Raw genomic sequence first — 13854 nt, 5'->3', positions numbered from 1 at the left:
TTTCCCAGATGGGGTAATCTGCAACCCGCCTGAACACACAGCAAGAGTGAGTCTCCTACACAAAACCAGACTGAAGGATCATTTGTGAATGACACAAGCCTGTGCCAGGAAGAAATCGGTTCGAGGAGCAATTTTATTGTTAACTCAGAGAAAGCGAAAGCAAGAGAGCAGGAAACTTCAACGTCAGAGGCATGGACAAATTTAAGACGAAGCGACTTAAGTTTGGATTTGCAATTTGTTTAATCCTCCAGCAATAAGTAAAGCACCAAGGAATGAGATACATACAAACGATCATTTTCAGTGCCAGAGAGGTTGAAGGTCATAAAGGTTTACTGCATTCTTACAAAGGGATGCTGTAACGAGCTGTAAATTCCTGTGATGAATTGAATCCATAATTACAACATGAGCACAGGAGGGTTTTTTTAATGTACTTAAACAGGGAGCCAAGCAGCAATATGTACCATTTATGTGCAGTTTATAGAGAGGTGGCTATAATCAAGCAACACTTTTCCAAATGTCATGCCTAACTGCACATTCCCCAATGATCCCCATAGGAACGGCGAACACTTGTTAACCTCACTCTACCTGTCCCCACAGTGGGGACTGCACATCTTGTTGGAAGGTCAGCAGGCGTTGCAACACAAGAGTCGCAGCCTCTGACCCAATGCTTCAGTTCTCAAATCGAGCCACAAACGAAATAAATAAACAAGACCCAGATAAGTCTTGTTCCCACACCCTCCAGTCTAATGAGATTTCATTAGGCAATTTGTACTTTAGTGGAGTTTAGGCACGGGTACAACTTTCTTTCTTGAAGATTAATTGCATAGTTCCTGTTGAGTGCTTTCTGCTTGAAATAATAAGATGTTTGCCAGGGAGACTGAAAGCTCTGAGCCCCATCCAATTAGACTGTTACATATATATATATATATATACAAAGTACCAACTCCACAATGCTTGGAGCAATGTCACAGTGGAAAGCAGTGATTAATTATATAATTTTGGGTTAATTCTTGGTCAAAGAATGGGTGAGCATTGTTTACCCTGTTGAAACAAGGAGCAAGGCTTGGCCCTTTGCAAGATTTAAACGATGCATTGAGAAAAATGGCACTCACTTCCTTACTCTATAATACTCGGCTGTCAGGGTCTCTGGCTGTTCAATTTCTCTCCCACTTGCAGAGCAACCATAAATCTGCTCTAAAAGCTGCTCGGGCACAGGCTGAACACAATCGACAAATAAGCAGTGATTTACACACGCTTGCTACAATCTAGTCTGTTGTGTTCACTTTCACAATGCAGCCCCCTCTCGACACCAGGAAAGTGAAGTGCAGTCTGGGCTGACAGCATTATGGAACATCCCCCTTCAGTCAGTAAACACGACCCTGAGTAGCTGGTCATTTCAATTCCCAGCCCCACTCCGACTCTGACCTCTCTATCCTCGACCTCCTGTATTATTCCTACCAAGCTCACTGTAAAAAGCTAATTGCAAGCCTTTAGCTCGGCCACAATCGGGGGACTGCACACTTTTGTTTGCCACACTAATAACAAGGAAGAACTCTCTGCCATCCCTCACACTGGAGCGTTTGAGGGGGGCAGTGTAAAGGGAACATGACTTTGAGCCTATTTATAGTTCAGAAGGTTGGGGGAGTTATTTTTTCCTCTGTATCTAACCCAATGTTGTCCCTGTCCCAGGAGTGTTTGATGGGGACAGTGTAGAGGGAACTTTACTCTGTACCTAACCGCGTGCTGTCCCTGCTCTGGGAGTGTTTGATGGGGACAGTGTAGAGGGAGCTGTACTCTGTATTTAACCCCGTGCTGTCCCTGTCCTGGGAGTGTTTGATGGGCACAGCGTAGAAGAAGCTTTACTATGCATTCAGTCCCGTGCTGCCCTTCTCCTGGGGGTGTTGGGTAGGGATGGTGTCGAGCAAACTTTCCTTTCCATTTATGCCACATTTGAAAGAGTAGAAAAGGATGTGGAGGTTTCAAAGGAGGTGCAAAAGGGCTTTACCAGGATTTTCTAAAGAAGGGTCTAGGCCCGAAATGTCAGCCTTCCTGCTCCCCTGATGCTGCTTGGCCTGCTGTGTTCATCCAGCTGTACACTTGTTCTCTCTTTGACCAGGATTGGAGCATTTTAGCCAAAAGGACAAACCTGGGTTGTTTTCAGTAGAGTCTTGGAGTCTTGGAGGCTGAGGGGGCGGGGTGGGGAGGGGGTCGCGGCCTGACAGAAGTAACTAAAATGATGAGAGGCACCAATAAGATGGGTAGTTGGAGTCGTCTTCCCAGGGTGGAAATGTCAAATACAAGGGAGCATAGGTTTAAGGTGAGAGGGGGAAAGTTTAAAGGAGATATGCGAGGAAAGCTTTTGTTTTAAACACCGAGGGTAGTAGGTGCCTGGGACATGCTGCCAGGGGCGATGGTAGAAGCAGATAGGAAAAGAGGCATTGGCTCATCAAGTGAGCTGCCCCCAAGAGGAGACCGTGTGTGTGTCACACAAATGCCCTTCACAGCCTGACCCACAGGTGCTGCCCTGCATTTACCTGCACCTGCCCAGGACCACTGGTAAGTTCCCTGCGATCTGGGGACTCCCTTGGCATTAGTTCCATTGACCAGGTCATAGCTTGCAATGCAGTGCTCTTCTTTCCCTGGCACAACACTGATGTGCATTCTAATAGCACCTTTCGACACTCCCACCTTCATGAAAGAAATTAGCCACCAACTGAATCACACCCATCAGATAATTTAAAGCCCGATGATTTTGACTGAGGGAGGTGACAGTTGTTGTGTTTTTGCAGGAAGGATCCTGAGCTGGGATCTCCTCGTTCTATTGGTTGGAATTTTAGTGAAAATGATTCTTACTCTGAACTTTCCAACAGCACAGGGCCTATCCCACACTCCGGGGTCCTGGGCCGAGCTTGTGGTATTTCAAACATGGTCACAGCTTTCATTTCAGTTCCCATTCTCCATCATCGCCTCAGGCAGACCGACACTCACACAGACACACACATAGTCACACACACTTTGACAAAGTCTCTCTCTCTCTCTCTCTCACACACACACACACAGATGGGCACCTGTTCCACTCCCCTGCCCCTCCCCCTGCCTCATGGATTAAACTAGATGAAACTGACAGTCAAACTGGAGAGACCAGTCACTGCTTTGAACTGGGAGTGAGGTTAGACAGTCAGTGTTGAGAGGGAAATGATAGGGGTGCAAAACTCTGTCTCATTACTGGCGCAGATTAAATGTGCCCTGGATAAATGCAGCTCGGCGGGACTCAACAGAGCAGCCTCGCCTCAAAAGGACAGACCCCACCAACAGCACCTACAGCTCCCCCCTCTAAAATCTCTGCTGGGGCATGGCATGTTGAAGGCACCCTAACCACACAGGACTGAACTCCAACATAGAAATATTCATTTGAAGCCCGGGGTTTGGGATGGATGGTTGGAGGATGTGGGTGGTGTCAGGAGGAGAGACTGATGGACGTGGTGGGAGGGACTGAGGGACATAGCAGGGGGGGACTGAGGAACATAGTGGGGGCAGGACTGAAGGGCATAGCAAGGGGGGACTGAGGGATGTGGTGACGGGGGGGACTGAGGGACATAGTGAGGGGGTGACTGAGGGACATAGCGAGAGGGGACTGAGGGACATAGTGAGGGGGGGTGACTGAGGGACATAGCAAGGGGAGACTGAGGGACATAGCGAGGGGGGACAGGGACATAGTGAGGGGGGAACTGAGGGACATAGTGAGGGGGGACTGAGGGAGATATTGAGGGGCAGACTGAGGGACGTAGTGAGGGGGTGACTGAGGGACATAGCGAGGGGGGACTGAGGGACATAGTGACGGGGGACAGTGGCTGTGCCAGTCTGAGTGCAGAAAGCTCTGCTGGAATCTGAGGGAATGAGAGGGCTGTGAGCAAATCATTTCTGTTGCTGCCTCCCGCAGTGGAGCAGCCCGTCGATAAAACACTGGAACTGGGGGAAAGGCCCCCCATTGTGGGACAGAGCACTGGGCCTGGGAACAGCCAGTCAGCCAAACCAGAGAGAGGGAGGGAGAAAGGGACAGAGAGAGAGGCGGGGTCATAGAGAGAGAGAGACAGGTAGAGAGGGAGGGAGGGAAAAGAGCAATGGAGTGCACTGTCAATGCAGTGCCGGCTCGCGTTGAGGAAGCTAATCTATCGACTGGCTTGTAGAGTCGGTCTGACCCATAGTAGACCACTATCCTACGAAATATCTCCTGCCACCGAAAACAACTACCCTCGGGTACTTTAATCCACGCTCCCATGGCCACTCAGCCAACAGAGCGGCCAGCTGTTCAACAGAGAGAGGCCTCACCTCTGACTTCCAGACCTCCAGCAGGGACGCTGCCTGATTCCCTCCATCCCTTCTCTCTACACCCCCCTACCCCACAAATCGCCATGAGGAAACGTTCGGAGGGTTGGATCTACCCCAGCTGGAGTTGGGAAATTCCGAGGGGGACGAGAGAGGACATTACCCGTTGTGTTGTGGGGGTGGGGAGCCTAGACCTGTGGCGGGTAGCAGTTTATAAACTGAGAGGTCCCTAGTCTCAGGACATCTCTTCTGAGGCAGGAGGAAAGAGGCCTCTGAATAAAGCCTGAGGTTCGCTTCGATGAAGAAGGGCAAGCAGGAAAGTGAAATTTCGATGAGGGTCAGCAGTGGGTCGAATGGCCAACCACTGCCCCTATTTCTCCAATGGACACCAAGTGGGATTCCCCCAGTTTGAACAAAGCCGGGCTAACACAGCAGACTGACTGTGTTGAGGTTGGGAGAAGTAGGCGGGGCAGTATTACAAACCCCTTCTTCAGATAGGGCACAAGGAACCGTTTAGAATTGCCACAGCGTGGGATCAAGCCATTCAGACCCTCAGGTCCACACCAGCACTCGGAAGAGCATCCCACCCAGACCCTGCATTTCCCACGGTCAATCCAACCTAACCTGCACATCTTTGGACTGTGGGAGGAAACCGTAGCACCTGGAGGAAAGCCGCGCAGACACGGGGAGAATGTGCAAACTCCACACAGACAGTCGCCCGAGGATGGGATTGAACCCGGGTCCCTGGTGCTGTGAGGCAGCAGTGCTAACCACTGAGCCACCATGAACCTGTGCTCCAACGGGCGCCTTCAATGTCAGTCCAAGAGGTGACCACCCTGCTCCATCTCCACGCACGAGAGACGGAGGCTGTGGTCCACACGAGGGAGTCTCGTCAGGGAAAGTGGGCTGGGTCTGTAAAAGTAGTTGGAGCTGAGCGGGGAGAGTCAGTGATTCACTGCTTAGCACAAAATAACTGCCCGGGTTAGAGCTCTGATAGTGACACTGCACAAAAAGGGCAGAAACCATACACTGAGGGAGAAAGGAGCATTGTACATAGGTCTTCCAACCGTGCTGCACAAAACTATCCGTGCCACTCTGTGATTGTGTGTTTTATGGTGACCAATTGTGAACTTCATTAAGTTTTATGATCCCTGCCTCTCGTTTATAACTACTGGGAAAGATTTAAAACGCTTGCTAATTCGAAGGTGGCAATGAATCGGAATCAGTCGGGAGATGGATGCTAAAGGCATCTCGCAAAATCATTGCTGCCTCAGGCTGAACAATCCCTCACCATCTCACCCACTCAACCGCCCCACCATGCTGTCAGAAACCTCACAACACCATTGCTGGCCCTCACTCCCCATTGCTGGGACAACACACTGGGAGCCAACACAGTAACAGAAATCTAAATTCTGCATTCCCAGGTGCCTTTCATAACTCCAGGACATTGCACAAAACTCTATCCAGCTGCACGCCACTCAGTATTACAGCACGGTTCCTCCGCACAGATCAGTATTACAGCACCATCTGCATCGCTCAGTGTTACAACACTGTCCCTCCAGCCCCGCACTGCTCAATATTACAGCACCGTCACCCCAGCCCCGCACCGCTCAGTATTACAGCACCATCCCACAACCCCATACTGCTCAGTAATACAGCACTGTCCCACAACCCCATGCCGCTCTGTCTTACAGGACTGCCCACCCAGCCCCGTACCGCTCAGTATTATAACACGCTCGCACCAGCCCCACACTGCTCAGTATTACAGCTCAGTCACCCAGCCCCGCACCGCTTAATATTACGGCACTGTCCCCCCAGCCCCGTACCACTCAGTATTACAGCACTGTCCCCCCAACCCCGCAAAACTCAGTATGACAGCACTGTCCCACAAGCCTTGCGTCTCTCAGTATTACAGCACTGACCCCCCCAGCCCTGCACCGTTCAGTATTACACCACTGTCCACCCAGACCCGCGCTACTCAGTATTACAGCTCTAATCCCCGCACCGCTCATTATCACAGCATCCTCTGCCCAGCCCCACACCGCTCAGTTTTACAGCACTGTCACCCGAGCCCCACACCGCTCAATATTGCAGCACTGTCCCAACAGCCCATCACCACTCAATATTACAGCACCTTCCCAAAAGCGTGTCACTGCTCAATATTACAGCATTGTGCCCGGAGCCCTGCACCGGTCAGTATTACAGCACTGTCCCACCAGCCCTGCACTGCTAGGTATTACAGCACTGTCCCTCCAGCCCCACAATGCTCAGTATTACTGCACTGACCCTTTAGGCCCGCACCGCTCAGTATGACAGCATAGTCCCCCTGCACCACTCAGTATTACAGGACTGTCTCCCCAGGACCATATTGCTTAGTATTACAACATGGGGGACAGTGCTGTAATACTGAGTGGTGCAGAGCTTGCGGAACCGCGCTGTATTACTGAGCAGAGTGGGGCTGAAGGACAGTGCTGTAATACTGAGCGATGCGGGACTGAGACCCCTCCCTCAACCCAACCCACCCAGACCCGCACATCTCAGTATTACAGCACTGTCACACTGGTCTGGTAAACATTACATCTCTGCCCCCTGTACCGCTGAAGATAACAGCACATTCACCACCAGCCCACACCGTTCAGTATTACAGCAATATCCCCCCAACGCCACACTGTCTCGTACCACCGCACTGTCCACACAGCCCTGCACCGCTCAGCATTATAGCACAGTCCCACATGACCAACCCAAGGAAACCTAACCAGATAAATAGAAAGCGGGACATAACACCAGCGCTTCGTCGGAGGCTCACTGATGATGTTACCTAGAATGGTGACGAAACGTCTGAAAACTAATCTTCCAGCTCAGCGAGCAAACTCACATCCAGAGCACAGTCCCTCTAACACTGCACTGTTCAGTGTTACAGCATAGCCTCCCAGTCCCGCACTGCTCAGTATTACAGAACTGTCCCCACAGCCCGGCACCACTCAGTATGGCAGCACTATCCCCCGAGAACCACACTGCTCAGTATTACAGCACTGTCCTCCAAGCCCTACGCTGCTCAGTATTACAGCACTGTCCCTCCAGCCCCGACCCACTCAGTATTACAGCACTGTCCCCCAAGCCCTGCACCGCTCAGTAGGACAGCACAGTCCACCCAGTCCCACACCGCTCAGTATGACAGCACTGTCCTCACAGCCCCGTACCACTTCATATTACACCACTGTCCCGTCAGCCCCGCATCGCTCAGTATTACAGCACTGTCCTTCAGCCCCACTCTGCTCAGTAATACAGCGCGGTTCCGCAAGCTCTGCACCACTCAGTATTACAGCACTGTCCCCCAACCCCACACCCTCAGTACTATAGGCCTGTCCACCCAATCCTGCACAGCCCACTACTACACAACTGCCCTCCAGCCCCACACCGCTCAGAATTACAGCACAGTCCCCCAGCCCCACACCCTCAGCATTATAGGACTGTCCACCCAGCCCTGTACCACTCAGTTGTACGGCACTGTCCCTCCATCCCCCGCACCGCTCAGTCTAACAACACTGTCCCCACAGCCCCGCACCGTGCAGTATTACAGCACGGTCCCCCAGCCCTGCACTGCTCAGTATTAGTGCACTGTGCCCTCAGCCCCGCACCACGCAGTATTATTGCACTGTGCTGTCAGCCCCGCACCACTCAGTATAACAGCACGATTTCTCACAACCCTATACCATTCCACAGAACAAAACTGTTCCCTCAGCATGGCATTGCTCAGTAGAACAGCAGTGGCCCCCAGGCACCACACCACTCAGTATTACAGGACTGTCCCTCCAGTCCCGCACCACTCAGTATGACAGGACTGTCCCTCCATCCCCACACCGGTCAGTATTACAGCACAGTCCCCCAAGCTCTGTACCACTCAGTATTACAGCACTGTTCCCCAGCCCCACACTGCTCAGTATTACAGGACTGTCCAACCAGCCCCACACCACTCAGCATTACACAACTGTCCCTCCAGCCCCACATCACTCAGAATAACAGCACAGTCCCCACAGATCCACACCACTCAGTATTACAGCACTGTCCCTCCAGCCCCACACTGCTCAGTATTACAGTACTGTCCCTCCAGCCCCACACTGCTCAGTATTACAGTACTGTCCCTCCAGCCTCACACCTCTCAGTATTATAGGACTGTCCACCCAGCCCCACACCACTCAGTATTATGGGACTGCCCCTCCAGCCCCGCACCGCTCAGTATTACAGCACTGTCCCCCCAGGCCTGCACCACTCAGTATTACAGAACTGTCGCCCTAGCCCCACACCACACAGTATTACAGCACTGTCCTTCTAGACCTGTACCACTCAGATATTACACCACTGTCCCTCCATCCCCCGCACCACTCACTATTACAGCACTGTCCTCCCTTCTCCTGCTCTGCTCAATATTACAGCACAATCGCCCCAGCAGCACACTGCTCAGTATTACAGGACTGTCCATCCAGCCCCACACTGCTCAGTATTACAGGGCTGTCCACCCAGCCCCACACTGCTCAGTATTACAGGACTGTCCCTCCAGTCTCGCACTTCTCAGAATTAAAGCACAGTCCCCACAAGCCCACACCACTCAGTATTACAGAACTATACCTCCTGCCCCTCACCACTCATTATTACAGCACTGTCTCTCCATCCCCTGCTCCATTCAGAATTGCAGCACTGTCCCCCCAGCCCTGCAAAACTCAGAATTACAGCACTGTCCCTCCATCCTCCGCACTGCTCAGTATTACAGCACTGTGTCTCCATCCCCTGTTCCACTCAGTATTACAGCATAGTACTCCCAGCCCCGCACTGCTCAGAATTACAGCACTATTCCACCGTCCCCCACACCACTCAGTATTACAGCACTGTCTCTCCATCCCCTGCTCCACTCAGAATTAGAGCACTGTCCCTCCAGCCCCACCTTGCTCAGTATTACAACACTGATCCTCCAGCCCCGCACCACCCAGTATTACAGCACTGACCACCAGTCCCGCACTACTCAGTATTACAGCACTGTCCCCCCGGCCCCACAAAACTCAGAATTACACCACTGTCCCTCCATCCCCTGCACCACTCACTATTACAGCACTGTCCCCCCAGCCCCGCAAAACTCAGAATTACACCACTGACCCTCCATCCCTCGCACCGCTCAGTATTACAGCACAGTCTCTCCATCCCCTGCTCCATTCAGTATTACAGCACAGTCCCCCCAGCACCATACTGCTCAGTATTACAGGACTGTCCACCCAGCCCCGCACCACTCAGTATTACAGGACTGTCCACCCAACCCCATACCACTCAGTATTACAGGACTGTCCCTCCAGCCTCGCACCACTCAGAATTACAGCACAGTCCCCACAGGGTCACACCACTCAGTATTAAAGAACTGTGCCTCCGGTCCCACACCGCTCAGTATTACAGGACTGTCCCTCCAGGCCCCACGCCGCTCAGTATTACAGCACTGTCCCTCCATCCCCTGCTCCACTAATATTACAGCACTGTCCCTCCAGGCCCCACACCACTCAGTTTTACAGCACTGTCCCTCCAGCCCCACACTGCTCAGTATTACAGCACTGTCCCTCCAGCCCCACACTGCTCAGTATTACAGCACTGTCCCTCCAGCCCCACACTGCTCAGTATTACAGCACTGTCCCTCCAGCCCCGCACCACTCAGTATTACAGTACTGTCCCCCCAGTCCCACACCACTCAGTATTGCAGCTCTGTCCCTCCAGGCCCCACACCACTCAGTATTACAGCACTGTCCATCCATCCCCTGCTCCGCTAATACTACAGCACTGTTCCCACAGCCTCACAACACTCAGTGTTACAGCACTGTCCCCCAGCCCCGCATCGCTCAGTGTTACAGCACTGTCGCCCAGCTCCTCACCGCTCAGTACTACATTACAGTCCCTCCAGCCCCACACTGCTCAGTAGTACAGCACCATCCTCCCACACCGCTCAGTATTACAGTATGTGTCTTGATTGCTCTGCTCAGTTTTCTAGCAAGCATCGTCAACTTTCAGGTTTCTAATCTCTGCTCTGACAGTCTCTCATGATGTGTTGCCCTGCAACCCGGTGTCTGTACACATTTCATATCACCTGTCGTATTGTCCTGAGTTAGAACATACAACATAGAACAGTACAGCACCGGAATGGGCCCTTCAGCCCACGATGTTGTGCTGAACATCATATCAAATTAAACTAATTCCTTCTGCCTGCCTTTGATCCATCTCCTTTCATTCCTTGCACATTCATGTGCTTCTCTAAAAGTCTCATAAACGCCCTTATCATATTGCTTCCAGTACCACCCTTGGCAGCACATTTCACATTCCTGTCACTGTCTGTGTAGAATAATTGCTCCTCACATCTCCTTTGAACTTTCCCCCCTCTCACGTTCATGCATGCCCCCGGTATTGGACATTTCAACTCTGGGAAAAAAGTTCTGACTGTCAACCCTATCTGTGCATCTCATAATTTTCTCGGCTGCTATCTAGTCTCCCCCAAGCATCCACCGCTCCAGAGAAAACAACCCGAGTTTTTCTTGCCTCTCCTTCTCACTTACATCCTCTAATCCAGGCAGCATCCTGGTAAACCTCTTCTGCACCTTCTCTAAAGCCTCCACATACTTCCCGTAATGTGGTGACCAGAATTGAATGCAGTACCCTTCAGAGTGGCCTAGATCTTATAACACTGCAACGCAACATCCTGACTTTTGTACTCAATTCCCTGAGCAATAAGGCAAGCATGTCATGTGTCTACTTTACTACTGTATCTACTTCCGTGACCACTTCCAGGGAGCTATGGACTTGAACCCCAAGGTCCTTCTGTACATCAGTGCTGTTCAGGGTCCTGCTGTAAATTGTATACTTTTCCTTAATGGTTGATGTCTCAAAGTGCAGCACCTCGTACTTACCCAGATTAAATGCCATCTGCCATTTCTTTGCCCATGTCTGCAACAGATCTATACCCCACTGTATCCTTTGGCAACCTTCTACACGATCAACAACTCCACCAATCTTTGTATCATCTGCAAACTTACTCACCCACTCATCTACATTTTCATCCATGTCATTTATATATATCACAAACAGCAGAGGTCCCAGTACAGAACACCACTGATCACAAACTACTAGCCAGAAAAACACCCTTCCACCGCTATCCTCTGCCTTCTACCTGAAAGCCAATTCTGAATCCACGCGGCCAAGCCACCAAAAACCCCATGCGTCTCAATCTTCTGGATGAGCCTACCGTGAGGGACCTTGTCGAAAGCCTTACCAAAATCCATGTAGCTAACATCCACTGCTCCAACCTCATCGAGCACCTTTGTCACTCCCTTGAAAAAGGCATGACCTACCCTGCCCAAAGCTGTGCTGACTGTCCCTGACTCACTTTTCCAAATGTGCGTAACTCCCATCCCTGAGAATTCCCTCCAACCCCTTCCCAACTACCAACATGAGTCTCACCGGTCTATAGTTTCCTGTGTTATCCCCATTTCCCCTCTTGAACAGAGTAACTACGTTAGCTACTTGCCAGTCCTACGGGACCTCCCCAGTATCTAGCGAGGGCCCAAAGATTTTGGTCGAGCACCCCTAGCAATCTCCTCTCCTACTCACTCAATAACCAGGTACCATCGGGCCCAGGGGACTAATCCACCTAATGCTCTTCAAGAGACCCAACACCACTTCTTTCTTGTTCTCCAAATGCCCTACCATATAAGCATGCTCCACACAAATCTCACCATCCTCTATATCCATCTCCTGGGTTTATACTGACGCAAAGTATTCATTTAGGGTCTTGTCCACATCCTCTGCCTGCAAGCACGAGTTCCCTCTTTTATTCTTGAGTGGTCCTACCATCTCCCTAATTATCCGCTTCTTTTTATTGCACCTTAAGAATGCTTTGGGATTTTCTTTAACCCAACTTGCCAAGGTCATTTCATGGCCCCCTTCCTGCTCTCCCAATTCCCTGCTTGGGTATTTTCCTGCCTTTTTTTTCATATTCTTCACGGACCTTGTCTGATTTTAGCTGCCTAAACCTTACATTCGCTTCCTTTTGACTAAATTCATAACCTCCCTCATTACCTAAAAGGTCCCATACCTTGCCATCAAGGGAGTGACAAAAGTGCTCGATGAGGTTGGAGCAGTGGATGTTAGCTACATGGATTTTGGTAAGGCTTTCGACAAGGTCCCTTCCTCCTTACAGGAGCATGCTGGTCCTGAAATCTCATCAGCAGGACTTTAAACAATTCCCACGCATCAAATGTGCCAGATTACAGCTCCTCTCAATTAATACTCCCTAGCTCCTGCCTAATTCTGACGTAAATTTACCCCCCCTCCCTCCAGTTTAGTATCTTCCCAAAAGGTCTTGATTAATCCTCATTCATAGCCATCCCAAAACTTAAGGAGTTACGATCACTGTTTCCAAAATGCTCACCCTCTGAAAGGTCAGTCACCAGGCTAGGCTCATGAGCCAACACAAGGTCCAGGATTTCTAATCCCAGTTGGACTATCCACATATTGTTTCAAGAATCCCTCTTGGATGTATTTAACAAGTTCTGCCCTGTCTAAGCATCTAGCTCTAAGGGAGTGCCAGTCAGTATTGGGGAGTTTAGTTACCCACTATGACAAACCCTACTGTTACAGCACCTTTTCATAACCCGCCTACATAACAGAGTACCAATGGTGCTGCTCTTACGTGTAGCGCCTGATTCTGATGTATAATGTCTCGGTGAAATCCCACTGCACTCATCGACAGATGAGAGAGACTGCCCCCGGGTTTCTGGTCAATATTTATCCCTCAAACAACAAACAACCCAAAAACGAGAACAGCCAAAAGCATTAGCTATGGCAATGTTGTCTGGGCCAGCATTTCTCGTCCGTCCCTAGTTGCCCCTTGAGAATGTGGGGGTGAGCTGCCTTCAGGAATCGTTGCAGTCCATGTGCTGTGGTTTGACCGTCAATGCCCTTCGGGAAGGAATTCCAAGGATTGTGACCCAGCATCAATGAAGGAACGAGGATTTGTTTCCAAGTCAGGATGATGAATAATTTGGAGGGGCACGTGATGGTCGTAGCCTGGCATGTGGTGTCAATGTTACCTGACTCAGCAGCGTAACTGCAACCCACCTACACTCAGGTGACAGCCTCACAGCTACTGCATGTCTCTCTCAGTGTCTGTTAGTGTGTATGTGCAGGGAGCTATGTCTGTCCCTGTGTCTGAGAGTGAGACAGAGATTGCGTGTGTGTGTGTGTGTGTGTGTGTGTGTGTGTGTGTGTGTGTGTGTGTGTGTGTGTATGTGTGTGTGTGTGTGTGTGTATGTGTGTGTGTGAGAGAGAGAGACGCTGTGTGTTTGAGTGTGTCTGAGATTTTGTGTGACAGAGAGTCAGAGAGAGTGTATGTGAGACAGAGAGATAGAGAGAGAGGGAGAGAGAGGGTGTGTGTGTGTGTGTGTGTGTGTGTGTGTGTGTGTGCGTGCGCGCACATGCGTGAGAGTGTGTGCGTGTGAGCGTAAG

The 13854-nt window shown here is 50.9% G+C and overlaps 1 protein-coding gene across 3 annotated transcripts in view; it reads right to left on the bottom strand.

The window, feature by feature from the left end:
• Positions 1–13854, bottom strand: part of LOC125456174 (pre-B-cell leukemia transcription factor 1-like) — a 456342-nt gene that overhangs the window by 416250 nt on the left and 26238 nt on the right. The gene's annotated exons all lie outside the window — the stretch shown is intronic.

Source organism: Stegostoma tigrinum, chromosome 8, assembly GCF_030684315.1.
Source record: "Stegostoma tigrinum isolate sSteTig4 chromosome 8, sSteTig4.hap1, whole genome shotgun sequence".
NCBI lineage: Eukaryota > Metazoa > Chordata > Chondrichthyes > Orectolobiformes > Stegostomatidae > Stegostoma > Stegostoma tigrinum.
This window is presented reverse-complemented; position numbering and strand designations above follow the sequence as displayed.